Genomic DNA, 18,114 nt, shown 5'->3' with positions numbered 1-18,114 from the left:
GGCATAAGGGGACAATGAGCAAATAAAAGGCAAGCCATAATTTCGATTAATAAATTATTGAGCGAGCTAGGACAGACATAGTCAATATAACTATTCGTTCAGCACTTTTGAAATGTACAGCGACAGAATTCAGAACATGGGCCATTCTTACAGTATTCTCCCTGTACACCAAGTCATAACCGTAGGATAAGAAAAAGGGGGCATATCAGCAGACAATGAAGCTCTTACAATATTCGATGATTACATTTCTCTAAAACAGGCTATAGGATACATGTGCACAACCAAGTCAGAACAGTAGGCTAAATTATGAGGGAGAAAGGGACCAAATGATGAGGGTGAGGCACATGGGCTACTAACAGCTTACTACACAACATACTAGGAATGCACGATATATCGGTGAACTTATTGGAATCGGACAACATTAGCTAAAAATGCCAACATCGGTATCGGCCCAATGTCTAGTTTAACGCTGATGTGCAAAACGGATGTCAAAGCAGATATAACGTAAGTACATGACATAATGACTCCAAGGAAAATATTGCGCTACACAGGCAACACAGCATTCCTAACCTAGCCCACAATGTCTGCTGTGTGGATCGAGCAGTCATTTGAAAGAGTAAGACATTTTCAGCGAGACAACTCAAAGGTGAAATCTATTAATGCCAAGATAATGGAATTCATTGCCCTTGACAATTAACCGTTCTCTGTCGTGGTTGACGTTGGCTTTCACCAACTAGTCGAGCACCGGTACACACGACCAAGTCAAGTGCGCTATTTTTCAGATGTTGCCCTACCGGAGTAATAGCATCAGTGATAGCATCACTGCTATTAGCTTCACAACATACTATGGAACGCCGTGTGGGTCTTTAAGTATCAAAAAAGATACACGTCAAATAACACTATTTGACGAGTAAAATTCCCCTATTTGACGAGTTAAATGAGCTTTTAATTTGAGACGTCAAATAACACAGTTCTATTATAGAATGTTGTGTGTTCTGAATTAGCATGTGCAAGCCAAGCACCACCACTATCAGCCAAAGCTGTACAAAAAAGTCTGCAAACAAGCAAACACCAACCACGAACGATGTGTTTACAATACCGCGTTGGTAATAACGCATTATTTGTTTGACCACAACTTCTGGGGTAGCTAGCTTTAGCTTGGTACCTAGCTAGCACTAACCAGCCTGAAAACACTGACCAGTAGAAACTGCAGTCGTTTTTGTTATTCTTAGCAATGATTTAGGAATCCTTGTGAGTAAGTATTAGCTTGGTAGCCACTTGTTGTTCTCCTATTGAAATTGAACTTCAGTTCATGAAAATAATCAGCTGGCCAGCTACTTCCCTGTTGCCTAAAGCTAACGTCATAGGCAGTCAGCTAGCTTCATCTGGCTAGTGATGCTCGACCGGACCGGGATATGTGTTATGTGCTAGCCACAATAAGGATTAGGCACAATAGTGGAATTTTGCCTTCAAAATAAAAGTACCTCTTTCAAAGTGATGGAGACGTTTACAATTGATGGAATCATGCCATATTTAGACTAGATAATGTTAAACAAGGTTGGAATGTGAAGCAATGAAATTGGGTATCAGTCTACTCAGTGACACCCACAGAACACAACTGTAAAGTGTTTACACAAACATTAGCGTTGCAGCTCTTAAAGTGCATTGAGAGACTAGTCAAGGACCATATCACCTCCACACTACCTGACACCCTAGACCCACTCCAATTTGCTTACCGCGCCAATAGGTCCACAGACGACGCAATCGCAACCACACTGCACACTGCCCTAACCCATCTGGACAAGAGGAATACCTATGTGAGAATGCTGTTCATTGACTACAGCTCAGCATTTAACACCATAGTACCCTCCAAACTCGTCATCAAGGTTTCGACCCCGCCCTGTGCAACTGGGTACTGGACTTCCTGACGGGCCGCCCCCAGGTGGTGAGGGTAGGTAACAACATCTCCACCCCGCTGATCCTCAACACTGGGGCTCTACAAGGGTGTGTTCTGAGCCCTCTCCTGTACTCCCTGTTCACCCATGACTGCGTGGCCATGCACGCCTCCAACTCAATCATCAAGTTTGCGGACGACACTACAGTGGTAGGCTTGATTTCCAACAATGACGAGACGGCCTACAGGGAGGAGGTGAGGGCTCTCGGAGTGTGGTGTCAGGAAAATAACCTCACACTCAACGTCAACAAAACAAAGGAGACGATTGTGGACTTCAGGAAACAGCAGAGGGAGCACCCCCCTATCCACATCGACGGGACAGTAGTGGAGAGGGTAGTAAGTTTTAAGTTCCTCGGCGTACACATCACGGACAAACTGAACTGGTCCACCCACACAGACAGCGTTGTGAAGAAGGCGCAGCAGCGCATCTTCAACCTCAGGAGGCTGAAGAAATTCGGCTTGTCACCAAAAGCACTCACAAACTTCTACAGATGCACAATCGAGAGCATTATGTCGGGCTGTATCAACGCCTGGTACGGCAACTGCTCCGCCCACAACCGTAAGGCTCCCCAGAGGGTAGTGAGGTCTGCACAACGCATCACCGGGGGCAAACTACCTGCTCTCCAGGACACCTACACCACCCGATGTCACAGGAAGGCCATAAAGATCATCAAGGACAACAACCACCCGAGCCACTGCCTGTTCACCCCGCTATCATCCAGAAGGCGATGTCAGTACAGGTGCATCAAAGCAGGGACCGAGAGACTGAAAAACAGCTTCTATCTCAAGGCCATCAGACTGTTAAACAGCCACCACTAACATTGAGTGGCTGCTGCCAACATACCGACTCAACTCCAGCCACTTTAATAATGGAAATTGTATTCATCCGTTATTTTATCAGGTAAGTTGACTGAGAACACATTGTCATTTGCAGCAACAACCTGGGGAATAGTTACAGGGGAGAGGAGGGGGATGAATGAGCCAATTGTAAACTGGGGATTATTAGGTAACTGTGAAGGTTTGAGGGCCAGATTGGGAATTTAGCCAGGACACCGGGGTTAACACCCCTACTCTTACGATAAGTGCCATGGGATCTTTAATGACCTCAGAGAGTCAGGACACCCGTTTAACGTCCCATCCGAAAGACAGCACCCTACACAGGGCAGTGTCCCCAATCACTGCCCTGGGGCATTGGGATATATTTTTTAGACCAGAGGAAAGAGTGCCTCCTACTGGCCCTCCAACACCACTTCCAGCAGCATCTGGACTCCCATCCAGGAACTGACCAGGACCAACCCTGCTTAGCTTCAGAAGCAAGCCAGTAGTGGTATGCAGGGTGATATGCTGCTGGCAATTGATGGGAATTTATGTAAAAAAAAAATGTATCACTAGCCACTTTAAACAATGCCACTTAATATAATGTTTACATACCCTACATTACTCATCTCATATGTATATGTATATACTGTACTCTATATCATCTACTGCATCTTGCCATCTTTATGTAATACATATATCACTCACTAGCCACTTTAAACTATGCCACTTTTATGTTTACATAACCTACATCACTCATCTCATATGTATATACTGTACACGATACCATCTACTGCATCTTGCCTATGCCGTTCATTCATATATCTTTATGTACATATTCTTTATCGCTTTACACTTGTGTGTATATAAAGTAGTAGTTGTGGAATTGTTAGGTTAGATTACTCGTTGGTTATTACTGCATTATCGGAACTAGAAGCACAAGCATTTCGCTACACTCGCATTAACATCTGCTAACCATGTGTATGTGACAAATAAAATAAAATATTTTTTTTTATCTGAGCAGTAGACGTCAGCTTTTTGACTGCAAAAATGATCTGACCACTGTTCCATGGCAACTGAGTTAGGAAGGATGCCTGTATCTTTGTAGTGACTGGGTGTACACCATCCAATGTGTAATTAATAACTTTACCATGCTGAAAGGGATATTTTTTAATATTTTTTTAAATATATTTTTTTAATTGAATATCCGAAAAATACAACATACTTGCAGTGAAGCCGCTCAACAACTACACCATACCAATCATCCAAGAGACTCCCATTCAGAGCGACACACAGAAGCATCCAGAGTCAATGCCCTGCAGTTCACATTGACAGATCTCCCGACAGGCCAAAAAACATGAACCCAAACCCTCCAAGATCCCCCCCTCCCACAGTTCCCCAATAGCTGTCCCTCAACCATTCGAGACCCCTCCCACAGTCGCCCCCCAAGAAGAAAAATAAAAATACAATTAATTCCGTTCCACACCCCCAATGCACCAAAACTGAATGCACTGAAAGGGATATTAAACGTCCTTTTTTACCAATCCACCACTGGAAAAGCTCCCTGGTCTTTGTGGTTGACTCTGTGTTTGAAAATCACTGCTTGACTGAGGAACCTTACAGATGTATGGGGTACAAAGTAGAGGTCGACCGATTAATCGGAATGGCCGATTAATTAGGGCCGATTTCAAGTTTTCATAACAATCGGAAATCGGTAGTTTTGGGCGCCGATTTCTGATTATTTTTTTAATTAAAAAAATAAATAAATAAATGTTTATACCTTTTATTTAACTAGACAAATCAGTTAAGAACACATTCTTATTTTCAATGACTGCCTAGGAACTGTGGGTTAACTGCCTTGTCCAGGGGCAGAATGACAGATTTTCACCTTGTCAGCTCAGGGGTTCCAATCTTGCAACTGCACAGTTAACTAGTCCAACGCTCTAACCATTGCACTCCACAAGTAATCTGCCTGTTACGCGAATGCAGTAGAAGCCAAGGTAAATTGCTAGCTAGCATTAAACTTATCTTTTAAAAAACAATCAATCATAATCACTAGTTATAACTACTAATCCAGTTAAGCAGGCAATATTATCCAGGTGAAATTGTGTCATTTCTCTTGCGTTCATTGCACGCAGAGTCAGGGTGTATGCAAGTTTGGGCTGCCTGGCTCATTGCGAACTAATTTGCTAGAATTTTACATAATTATGACATAGATTGAAGGTTGTGCAATGTATCAAGAATATTTAGACTTAGGGATGCCACCCGTTAGATAAAATTACAAACGGTTCCGTATTTCACTGAAATAATAAACGTTTTGTTTTCGAAATAGTATCATATTAATGACCAAAGGCTCGTATTTCTGTGTGTTATGTTATAATTAAGTCTGATTTGATAGAGCAGTCTGACTAAGCAGCAGCAGCCCCGTAATCATTCATTCAAACAGCACTATTGTGCGATTTGCCAGCAGCTCTTCAGCAGCTCTCACAGCGCTGTTTATGACTTCAAGCCTATCAGCCTAATGGCTGGTGTAACCAATGTGAAATGGCTAGCTAGTTAGCTGGGTGTGCGCTAATACTGTTTCAAACGTCACTCGCTTTTAGATTTGGAGTAGTTATTCCCCTTGCACTGCAAGGGCCGCGGCTTTTGTGGAACGATGGGTAACGATGCTTCGAGTGTGGCTGTTGTCGATGTGTTCCTGGTTCGAGCCCAGGGAGGGGCGAGGAAGGGGATGGAAGCTATACTGTTACACTGGCAATACTATAGTGCCTAATAAGAACATCCAATAGTCAAAGGTATATGAAATACAAATGGTATAGAGAGAAATAGTCCTATAAATACTATATTAACTACAACCTAAAACCTCTTACCTTGGAAGATTGAAGTCTCATGTTAAAAGGAACCACCAACTTTCATATGTTCTCATGTTCTGAGCAAGGAACTTAAACATTAGCTTTTTTACATGGCACATATCTTTACATGGCACATATTACTTTCTTCTCCAACACTTTGTTTTTGCATTATTTAAACCAAATTGAACATGTTTCATTATTTATGAGGCTAAATTGATTTTATTGATGTTTTATATTAAGTTAAAATAAGTGTTAATTCAGTATTGTTGTAATTGTCATTATTACAAATAAAATATTTTTTTTTTTTTTAAATCGGCCGATTAATCGGTATCGGCTTTTTTGGTCCTCCAATAATTCGGTATCGGCATTGAAAAATCATAATCGGTCGACCTCTAGTACAAAGATAAGGTAGTTATCCAAAAATCATGTTAAACACTACCATTGCACACATTGTGAGTCCATGCAATGTATTATGCAAATGTTTACTCCTGAAATGAGTTAGGCTTGCCATAACAAAGGGGTTGAATACTTATTGACTCAAGACATTTCAGCTTTTCCTTTTTAATTAATTTTTAAAAATTCCACTTTGACATTATGGGGTATTGTGTGTAGTGACAAAAAAAATCTAATTTTAATCATTTTTAAAATCAGGCTGTAACACAACAACATTTTGAAAAAGTCAAGGGGTGTGAATACTTTCTGAAGGCACTGTATTATACCCACCGTAGATTGAAAAACTGAAATAAAACTCTAACAATCCAGAGAGGTGTTGGTGATTCAGAGGTGTGGTCTTCCCCCGTGTCACTCGTCCCCCCTCTCACCAGGGTATCCAGCTGGTGTCATGGGTGTTTAGACACAAGGGTGCACGCTTTGTTAATAGAGGGTTTTTAATGTTGTCATACCACATTGAAATGGGAGGAAACTCAGGCAGTGAATGCATTCTTCAATCATCCACTACATACAAAGACCTCCCATGGATTTGAGTTCTAACCTTCCTGTCTATGTCTTCTAGCCAGCCTGAGGACCCCAACCAGCCAGTGATGTTGGCTTGGCAGCATATCTACCGTTCTACTGTGGAGAATGTTGCTGACAAGATGCCAGTATGCAATTCCCTTTAACACCTCCATCCTTAGAGTCACACTTGAAAAATAAAAAAGGTCATATTTCAATCAGCAAGTAATGAAATAGGCGAGAAACAGACACATTGCTCAAAGTGAAACTCAGACAGGATAATTTCATATACCCCTGTTTAACCCCAGGAAAACGTGAAAGCACTTTCAGATCAATCTTTAGCAGGCCCTGTAGTCTGTGAGGAACTACTCATATAAGGAGCTGAAACTTAAACCCAGGCAGTGTGTTTCATTAGACAGAGAATTCCACTGTATGAAATGTTAGAAACCACTTTCTCCTGTTTTACAGTTCTATTCCCAGAGCAATTTCTTCCCACAAGAGTGGCTGTTTTAAACGTCATATTCCAGAATAGAATGTGTCAATCTTCAGAATACAATGTTTCTCATGATTTTAGGCCTATATCATCAAAGTGCTATAGCAGTCTTTATGAACCAATGTGACTAACTGCCCCATGCCAAAAGATATCAGACAGATTCAAATACAGTGCCTTCATAAAGTATTCATACCCTTTGAATTATTCCACATTTTGTTGTGTTAAATTGTTTATACACAAAAAAACTTCTAGAAATGTTTGCAAATGTATTGAAACTTAAATACACAAATCTAATTTACATAAGCATTCACACCCTTGAGTCAATACAAGTTTGAATCATCTTTGGCAGTGATTTCAGCTGTGAGTCTTTCTGGGTAAGTCTCTAAGAGCTTTGCACATGTGGATTGGGCAATATTTGCACATATATAGATGTTTTATTATTATTCAAGGTCTATCAAGTTGGTTGTTGATCATTGCTTGACAACCAGTTTCAAGTCTTGCCATAGATTTTCAAAACGATTTAAGTCAAAACTGTAACTAGGCCACTCAGGAACATTCAATGTCATCTTGGTATGCAACTCCAGTGTATATTTTGCCTTGTGTTTTAGATTATTGTCCTGCTGAGAGGTGAATTTGTCTCCCAGTGTCTGTTAGAAAGCAAACTGAACCAGGTATTCCTCTAGGACTTTGCCTGTGCATAGTTATGTTCTGTTCATTTGTATATATATTTTTAAACTCCCTAGTCCTTGCCGATGATAAGCATATTCAAAGTCTGCGTTTTTATATTTACACGGCATGGCCGAGTAATTAGGGCCGATTTCAAGTTTTCATAACAATCGGTAATCACCCTTTTGGACACCGATTACATTGCACTCCACGAGGAGACTGCGTTGCAGGCTGACGACTTGTTACGCGAGTGCAGCAAGGAGCCAAGGTAAGTTGCTAGCTAGCATTAAACTTGTCTTATAAAAAACAATCAATCTTAACATAATCACCAGTTAACTACACATGGTTGATAACATTACTAGTTTAATTAGCTTGTCCTGCGTTGCATATAATCAATACGGTGCCTGTTAATTTATCATCTAATCAAAGCCTACTTCGCCACAATCCTGTCTCTGAGCTCCACAGACATTTCTGTCACGACTTCCGCCGAAGGTGGCTCCCCTTCCTGTTCGGGCGGTGCTCGGCGGTCGTCCTACCGTCCTACTAGCCGCTAACGATCCCTTTTTCATTTGTCTGTTGGTTTTGTCTTATTAGTTTCACCTGTGTGTATTTCGGTTGAATTAGCTTCCCTATATGTAGTAGTTTGACCCGCCCTTGTTTTGTGCGGGATTGTTTTTTGTTACTCTGTTGGTTGTGGTTTTCATGTTTGTATTCTCCGGACTGTTTGGTCCTGTGTTTGGGCTGGTCTGTTTATGCGCCCTGTATGTTGGCGTGACCGTTTTTTGCCGGAGAATAAATTACGATTTACCGAACCCTGCTCTCTGCGCCTGACTCCAACCCACCACTCCTAGTAAGCTGTGACAATTTCCTTCAAACTCATGGCTTAGTTTTTAGCTCTAACACGCACTGTCAACTGTGGGACCTTATTTAGGCAGGTGTGTGCCTTTCCAAATTATGTCCAATCAATTGAATTTACCATAGGTGGACTCCAATCAAGTTGTAGAAATATCTCAAGGATGATCTATGGAAACAGGATGCACCTGAGCTCAATTTCGAGTCATATAACAAAAGGGTCTGATGACATATGTAAATAAGGCATCTGTTGTTGTTTTTATACATTTGCAAACATTTCTAAAAACCTGTTTTCGCTTTGTCATTATGGGGTATTGTGCGTAGATTGATGAGGATTTTTTAAATTAATCCATTTTAGAATAAGGCTGCAATGTAGCAAAAAGTGGAAAAAGGGAAGAGGTCTGAATTCTTTACCAATTGCACTAGAGTTCAACTGATTATGATTTTTCAACGCCGATGCCGATACCGATTTTATATATATATATATATATATTTGTAATATTGACAATTACAACAATATTGAATGAACATTTTTTTTTAAGTTAATATAATACATAAATAAAAATACATTTAGTCTCAAATAAATAATGAAACATGTTCAATTTGGTTTAAATAATGCAAAAACACAGTGTTGGAGAAGAAAGTAAAAGTGCAATATGTGCCATGTAAAAAAGCTAACGTTTAAGTTGCATATGAAAGCTGGTGGTTCCTTTTAACATGAGTCTTCAATATTCCCAGTTAAGAAGTTTTAGGTAGTTATTATAGGAATTATAGGGCTATTTCTCTCTATACCATTTGTATTTCGTATACCTTTGACTATTGGATGTTCTTATAGGCACTATAGTATTGCCAGCCTAATCTCGGGAGTTGATAGGCTTGGAGTCATAAACAGCGCTGTGCTTCAAGCATTGAGAAGAGCTGCTGGCAAACGTAGGAAAGTGCTGTCAGACTGCTCTATCAAATATCAAATCATAGACTTAATTATAATATAATAAACACACAGAAATACGAGCCTTCGGTCATTAATATGGTCAAATCCGGAAACTATAATTTTGAAAACAAAATGTTTATTTTTTCAGTGAAATACGGAACCTTTCTATATTTTATCGAACGGATGGCATCCATAAGTCTAAATATTGCTGTTACATTGCATAACCTTCAATGTTATGTCATAATTATGTAAAATTCTGGCAAATTAATTACGGTCTTTGTTAGGAAGAAATGGTCTTCAGACAGTTCGCAATGAGCCAGGCAGCCCAAACTGCTGCATATATCCAGACTCTGCTTACACTAAACGCAAGAGAAGTGACACAATTTCCCTAGTTAATATTGCCTGCTAACATTCATTTATTTTAACTAAACATGCAGGTTTAAAAATATATACTTGTCACGCCCTGACCATAGAGAGCCCTTAGTTCTCTATTGTGTAGTAGGTCAGGGCTTGACTAAGGGGTGATCTAGTATAGATATTTCTATGTGGGTGCTATTATGGTTCCCAATTAGAGGCAGCTGTTTATCGTTGCCTCTGATTGGGGATCAAATTTAGGTAGGTTGTTTCCCCACCTGCATTTGTGTTTCACGTTTTGTTGTTAGTTTATTGATTTATTGTTTTGTTTTGGCTAAGTTTCACTTCATAATAAATATGTGGAACTCAACATGCTCTGAGCCCTGGTCCGTCTCTCCTCACCTTCGTGACAGAAGATCCCACCATAACAGGACCAAGCAGCGTGCCCAGGAGGAGAAGGGATCCTGGACTTGGGAGGAGGTCTTGGATGGGAAGGTATCCTGGACTTGGGAGGAGATCTTGGATGGGAAAGGATCCTGGACTTGGGAGAACATCATTGCAGGACAGGATAGCCTTCCTTGGCGTCAGACGCAAGGAGAGAAGGGAGGCCAGTGACAATGCCGGGGTTCGCGGCCACAAAGAAACCCCAAAAAACAGCCTGACATTTTTTTGGGGGGGGGCACAAGGGGTGAACCAGAGCCAGTCTGGGAGAAGAGGGATAAACTGGAGGAGAGTGAACGGAGAGTCAGAGACTGTCAATGAGTGGATGGAGATATTGGAGGAGAGAGAACGGAGAGAGTTGTTGAGTTGGTGGAAGATGCACGCATTTGCCCTAAGGAGCATGTTATCAGTTTAATGCCACCTGAGTCAGTTCTCCGTACTCGTCCTAAGGAGTGTGCTATCAGTCTGGTAAAAATCTGTGCCGGCTCCACACACCAGGTCTCCGTACGCCTTCCCAGCCCTGTACGTCCTGTGCCAGCTCTCCAAACTCGCCTTGAGGAGCGTGTCATTTGTCCGGTACCAATACTTGTGTGTTGATTTTAAGAAAGGCATTGATGTTTATGGTTAGGTACATTGGTGCAACGACAGTACTTTTTTCGTGAATGCGCTTGTTAAATAAAGCGAAGCAGGCTTTGATTCGATGATAAATTAACAGGCACCGCTGTTTTTTATAAGATAAGTTTAATGCTAGCTAGCACCTTACCATGGCTCCTTGCTGCACTCGCGTAACAGGTGTTCAGCCTGCCACGCAGTCTCCTTGTGGAGTGCAATGTAATCGGCCATAATCGTCATCCAAAAATGCAGATTACCGATTGTTATGAAAACTTGAAAATCGGCCATGCCGATTAACTCAGCTTTTCCTTTTTAATAAATAATAAATAGATTTGACATTATGGAGTATTGTGTGTAGGGCAGTGACACAACAATATAATCCATTTTAAATTCAGGCTGTAACACAAATAAATGTGGGAAAAGTCAAGGGGTGTGAATACTTTCTGTAGGCACTATATCTAGGCTAAAAGTGATGATTTGCACTGCAATCCTGATTTCTTACAGACAATAAGAATTTGTTCTTAACTGACAATAAAGGTTAAAAAAAATATATATATATATATATATATATATATTTTTTTTTTTTTACCTTTATTGTCAGTTAAGAACAAATTCTTATTTTCAATGACAGCCTAGGAACAGTGGGTTAACTGCCTGTTCAGGGGCAGAACGACAGATTTGTACCTTGTTAGCTCGGAGACAGACTGCGAGTCCAACTGTGTGTGTGTGTGTGTGTGTGTGATATTTAATGCATGCTGTGGGAAACAGAGACCCAACATATGTTGGGAATTCCACTACTCCAATTCTTAACAACAAACTCAAAGCTACAGAATGTAATCAGACATTCTGAGTTAAAAGCAATAAAACATCCAAAACAATAACATGTAGCATGTACTGCAGGCTAGCTCCCAGGCCTTGGCATGTTTTACCAATCACAAACTCTCTTGGAGAAGTCACACCGAAGTCTGTCTCCTGTAGCCAATTGGTATAAACATCTTATCTAAACAAATAGATTGTTTAAAATAAAAAAACATGTATTATGTTTATCACAATGCTAATGTTGTAGTCTAGTAATAAATGTTACATTAACATCACATCTGATTCAATGTGGCTGTGTGTTTCAGACCACATTCCCGAGCCCCTGACCTTACAGAAGAAATAGTCCCCTAACAACATATAGCTATCTGAATTTTTACAAAAGTAATACAATCTTAAATGGTGAGACACCTGTATAGTGAAAAGGTAACAGGTCGGATTTTGTATTGCACGAGTTCTATAAAAACGACATGAAATAACATCAGAATTACATGTAGGCTAATTACGTCATGGAAACCATGCATTGTATTAATATTGCAGGGGATCATTTTTAGGAGGTCATTCTATTCAGTCTGGTAATAAATGTGTCCGTTTTACTGGCACAATAGTGGAGTGCAACCCCCCACGTCTTTTTGGTGGACACTCATTTAGCATTTATATCTGATCCGAATTTCGGAGGTGATGCATGGGACGGGGTTGTACCGGTGTGTGCCACAATTATTTACCACGGACATAGCTTCGATTTTTTGGATTCTAAGCAGCAAGGCCACCTCAGGGTCACTACGACAACGTTCTTAACACTTTTACATTGGTGCAATCATGAGGCTAGACGCAATTAACCGGCTACAATCTGCCATTTCTAATATGGGGGAAAAAACATTGTATCTCGTGCAAAAGAGACCGAAATAATTGTTTCAAAATAGTTTCCAGAAAACAGTTTATTCACATTTCCCAAACGCTACTGTCCTTTTACTCAACTCGTGCTACAGCCTAAAATGTTTCTTACCTCGAATTTAGCGGGTGTTTAAAGCGTGCGTTCCTCTTTCCGAAGCATTCCCCTCTCCATTCACAAGTTATCAGAAAACAAACCACAACCTTTTCGTGCCATCTATACTCATTGATCTGCAGAGAGAAGTCCAGATCCCTTGGGCATCTAATTTTCATATAAAGTCCCTCTTCTTCTCAGCATATTGAATGGCCGCTACTTCTAAATGCAGTAGGGCTACTAGATTGCTCCCAGAGCGCCCACTTGTTGATCTCGCTTAAAACTCTATTCTCAGTTCACCAGAAGACTAGTATTCTGCCAGCATCACAAACAATGACGTGACTATCATATGGTAATTTTGAAACCTTCAAAATAAAAGCCCGCATTTCAAAACACTGCAATGTGGATAATGCATTCATAATAACCTGAACAAAAATACAAACGTTGGTCCCATGTTTCATGAGCTGAAATAAAAGATCCCAGAAATGTTTCATACACACAAAAAACATATTTCTCAGAAATGTGTTTACATCCCTGTTAGTGAGCATTTCTCCTTAGCCAAGATAATCCATTCACTTGACAGGTGTGGCATATCAATAAATTGATTTAACAGCATCATCATTAAGCAGGTGCAGCTCGTGCCTCTGGAAAATAAAAGGCCACTCTAAAATGTGCAGTTTTGTTACACAACACAATGCCACAGATGCCTAATGTTTTGAGAGAGTATTCAGTTGGCATGCTGACTGCTGGAATGTCCACCAGAGTTGTTGCCTTACAATTAAATGTTATTTTCTCTACCATCAGCAATGTCGTTTTAGAGAATTTGGCAGTACGTCCAACCGGCCTCACAACCGCAGACCACGCCAGCCCAGAACCTCTACACCCGGCTTCTTCACCTGCTGGATGGTCTGAGATGAGCCACCCAGACAGCTGATGAAACTGTGGGTTTGCACAACCAAAGAATTTCTGCACAAACTGTCAGACACAATATCAGAGAAGTTAATCTGCGTGCTCGTTGTCCTCATCAGGGTCTTGACCTGACTGCAGTTTGGCATTGTAATTGACTTCAGTGGGCAACTGCATATCTTCGATGGCCACTGGCACGCTGGAGAAGTGTGCTCTTCACGGATGAATCCCGGTTTCAACTATACCGGGCGGATGACAGACAGGATTTATGGTGGGTGAGCGGTTTGCGGATATCAACATTGTGAACAGAGTGCCCAATGGTCAGGGTGGGGTTATGGTATGGACAGGCATAAGCAACAGACAACAAACACAATTGCATCAATGGCAATTTGAATGTACAGAGATACCATGACAAGATCCTGAGGCCCATTGTTGTGCCATTCATCTGCCACCATCACCTCATGTTTCAGCATGATAATGCATTGCCCCATGTTGCTAGGATCTGGAAGCTGAAGATGTCCCAGTTATTCTATGGCCTGCATGCTCACCAGACATGTCACCCATTGAGCATGTTTGGGATGCTCTGGATTGATGTGTACGATAACGTGTTCCAGTTCCCGCCAATATCCAATAACTTCGCACAGCTATTGAAAAGGTGAGGGACAACATTCCACGGGCCACAATCAACAGCTTGATCAACTATATGCGAAGGAGATGTGTCGTGCTGCGTGAGGCAAATTGTGATCACACCAGATACTGACTGGTTTTCTGATCCAGGCCCTTACCTTAAAAAATGGTATCTGTGACCAACAGATGCATATCTGCAGTCAGGTGAAATCCATAGATTAAGGCCTAATATGTTTATTTAAATTGACTGATTTCCTTACATTAACTGTAACTTAGTAAAATCTTTTAAATTGTTGAATGTTTCATTTATATTTTTGTTCAGTGTATATTGCATTTTAATCAATGGCCCCTTTTTATTATTCCAACAAGAAAATGCAATGTAATTTATGAAAACAAACATGTAAAATAAAAATAGAATAAAAAAATTGCTACTTAAATATGATCCCCAATTAGAGACAATGATTACCAGTTGCCTCTAATTGGGAATCATACAAACACCAACATAGAAAATATGAACTAGAACACAACATAGAAATGATCAACTACAATACCCCCTAGTCACACCCTGACCACCATACCATAGAGAAACTATGGTCAGGGAGTGACACCTTTTCTACCTGTCTCAGCTGTCGTGGGGTGGAAAATACTCAGTCGGGTCTCCACTAAGTTTTGGAGGTGGACTGTTTAATAGATATATGCATTTAGTCCTGCGTGTTATATTAATTTCAAACAACACATTAATATACTGTTGTTGTGTTGAATATCAGTTGGAAAGACAAAACCCCTTAACACTTATTTTTTTGTTGCTTACTCTGTTTGCTCCCAGTGTGAAATAAAATTCCATTCCATCCTAAACTTTCATGCATTCTTGCCTTGCCCTAATGGAGGTGCCAAATATTGATTATTAGCAGTTGATTAGTCTACAAGACAAAAGACACAATGTAACAATGATGGACTGGCAGGCCTGTTACTGACCTAGATTAACTTCATGGTGATAGTAATGGCTGCACCTTCACACATTTAAATCAGCCCAAGGCCAGCCTTGACAAAAATGCGTCAGGTCAATCTCTTGGCCTGGCAAATAAAATATTTTTTTAGGCTTATATCACCCCAATAATGCATAGCCTTCTAACACTTTCATAAAACCCAGCTTGGTCGCAATTAATCCAAAAGGTTTGCCTCTTGGACTTTGTTTTACATGTCCCTTCTTACTTACTTACTCTCTAAAGCAGTCTTATTAGCAGTCTTACTTTGACACAATAGCATTTTTATATGAGTTATTAGAGAGATAATTACTTTGTAATACATTTTTTTTAATCTACAGAAAATGCCTGGTAATAGTCATTACATGTCATTTGTAAATGTAAAATGTAAATTAATTAGATTTTTGTTGAGTGTGTATTGATTTCAGGACCATGGATAGTACCAGGTTATTTGTGCAACATGGTTATTTAAAGCTGAATATGTATGGCATGGTCCTCCTCCAAAACTATCCATATTTGGTTAGTATCGACCCTACTGAGTATTTTCAACCCCACATTAGCTGAGACAGGTCGAAAAGTTTTCTCTAGAAGCCAATATGTACAGTTTGTTACAGCAGATTGCATTGTGGGCTATGGAGGGGGCGGAGCAAAAAGCCAGCAGCAGGCCATGCGACACAGTCCCCCTAAAAAAACGAACCATGTTTGGTTAGTGAAGACTCAACTGAGTATTTCCCACCCCTGTTTATATAAGATATACGTTTTTTTTATTTTTATCTACAACCCAATAAGTGTCCCAGATACAATGCATTGCATTGCAGTGAATGGAGTGGATGGAGTAAGGAGTCACCAGCACTCTGTATTAAACCCATTGCCCAGCAATGTTTTGCAGATTCTATTGAGTAATTCCAAAAACATATATTTGTACTTTATTACAAATGTATTTCTTTAAATATAGTTTACACAATAGCTTTCAAAATACCAGTATTTGTGTAAACTTTCAAAAGAAATGCTGGTTTAAATAATACAATGTGAAAAATAAAATACATAAAATTATCCATTTATTGCTTGAAAGGCGTTTGCAATGCTGTGATAAACAGTTGTACTGCACTAGATGGCTAAACAAATTAATAATCTCAAAGTTTAGCATGTCTTTCCCTGGGGACTTTATTTTGAAAAATGTGTATCTGCGGTCCTGCTAACTATTTCAGTATAATATATCCTGCTGCTAGGAGAACGGTAATCACAAGACGCATGCATCAGAGGGCGGTTATACCATCTCTAGGGAGACGATGTTTAGTTGGAACTATGTTCCATTGTCTTCTCTCACCGGTCCAACGAGCTGTCACTCAGTCATCCTTATAAAATATAGGTTAGTGCTACCAGAGATCCTTGGGACATCCCTACCCAACATCCTAACCCTAACCTTAACTATTTTAAATGTAAACTTCAGTAGGGTGATGTCAGAGTTATAAAATAGGGTGGGTTTTGGCATTGTTTCGGGTTTCTTTCTATGCAATTCACGTTTTTAAAATGCATCAATTATAGGTGATGAAACAACTGCATATAAAGTTGACAACTTGTCATTTTCACATCATTGCATAAGACTGTACAGTATGCTTTGAAACCATGGAGTATTATGTGTGAAGGGTAAACACAGTACATTTATTAGGCAATCATGAATGTACTTCATGGAAGTAAGGTGGACTTCTAGTGGCTATGTGAAGGGACATGGTTTATTAATGTCTCTAACTTATAAATGCATACGCTTAGACTGCACTGTGATTGACATGGCAATCATGCATTGCTCTGCATGACCAATAGCATGTAATGCCATCGCACTGTACCTGTTAATGTAGTTTATTTTGCCTCAGCTACTGTAGAAAATGTCATTAAGGGTGGTTATTGGTAAAGAAAAAACATAGGTGAGAAACCCATTAACTCCAACTTTAATGGTTTTACTGTTTGTCATAAATTCTATTTAATGCACAATAGATCTAGTAGCAGGTCCAAGAATGGGGCCTTTAATTAGCAGCTTACGTGCAAGCTGCCCAATAGCACTTTGGTCCTTATTCCTGGAACGGGAGAGGGGGTAAACAGAGGGTTAGCTGCTCCCAAGCTGAAAAAACATTGTGTACGTGTATGTATACGCACACACACACACGAACGCACGCACACGCGCACACACACAGAGGAGAGACAGTGTGAGTGCTTTGTGGTCATGCTGAGAATACACCACAGTTTTATGTCCTCATGAAGTGTGGCAGTCTGTCAGAAAACAGGTGATTGAGGCCCGCTCTCCAGGAACACTGGCCCCCGCTATTTGGTCACCTCTGAGAGATAACTGTTCACGTGAACTGTCCTCGGCCCCAGCCGACCGTATAGTCATTTCAAGCACAGCCAGGGTGCCACAAGACGTAGCCATAATAAACATATTATAACCATTAGTAGATGGGTTTAGTGAGTTAGAATAATTTAGTTCAGCTAAGATCTGTTTATATCACCACCCAGGACCACCTGGCTGGAAGTGGATCATGCATCCTCAATGCTTTAGCAGATAATAAATATTACAACTGGAAACCTGTGTGGGCCTGTGCTGTGTAGTCAGTGCATGCATGTGTGAGTGAGGCACCCAGTGTGGGTAGGGTACAGCTCCTTGTTCGTGTTTGGGGTATCAGTATGGTCGAGACAGTGTTAGGTTTTATAGGGAGCAATGGACATTGCATACTAGGGATGAAGAAGAGAGTGAGAGTCGGAGTGGGGCTAGATTAATAAAACTTGGGGCCTCTGGGTTCAAATAAAGTGCACCACACTAACACCAGTGTACAGTCTAGCTCGCCATTCTCTATTCATCCAGGGAGGGAGTCCGCTTGAAAGC

At 40.5% G+C, this 18,114-nt stretch overlaps 1 protein-coding gene across 8 annotated transcripts in view; it reads right to left on the bottom strand.

Annotated features, from left to right (window-relative positions):
- LOC139385512 (A-kinase anchor protein 13-like) overlaps positions 1-13,035 on the bottom strand; it is a 153,999-nt gene extending 140,964 nt beyond the window's left edge. For 6 of the 8 annotated variants that reach the window (XM_071130672.1, XM_071130830.1, XM_071130911.1 and 3 more), the window contains exon 1: positions 12,745-13,035. The gene's annotated coding sequence lies outside the window, so the exon portion shown is untranslated. The remainder of the gene's footprint in view (positions 1-12,744) is intronic. The other 2 variants (XM_071131097.1, XM_071131175.1) reach the window with 1 other exon arrangement.
- Between the last annotated feature and the right edge of the window lie 5,079 nt (positions 13,036-18,114).

This window comes from Oncorhynchus clarkii, chromosome 1 (assembly GCF_045791955.1).
Source record: "Oncorhynchus clarkii lewisi isolate Uvic-CL-2024 chromosome 1, UVic_Ocla_1.0, whole genome shotgun sequence".
NCBI lineage: Eukaryota > Metazoa > Chordata > Actinopteri > Salmoniformes > Salmonidae > Oncorhynchus > Oncorhynchus clarkii.
The sequence above is the reverse complement of the archived record's forward strand: the minus strand, read 5'-3'. Positions and strand labels throughout refer to the sequence as shown.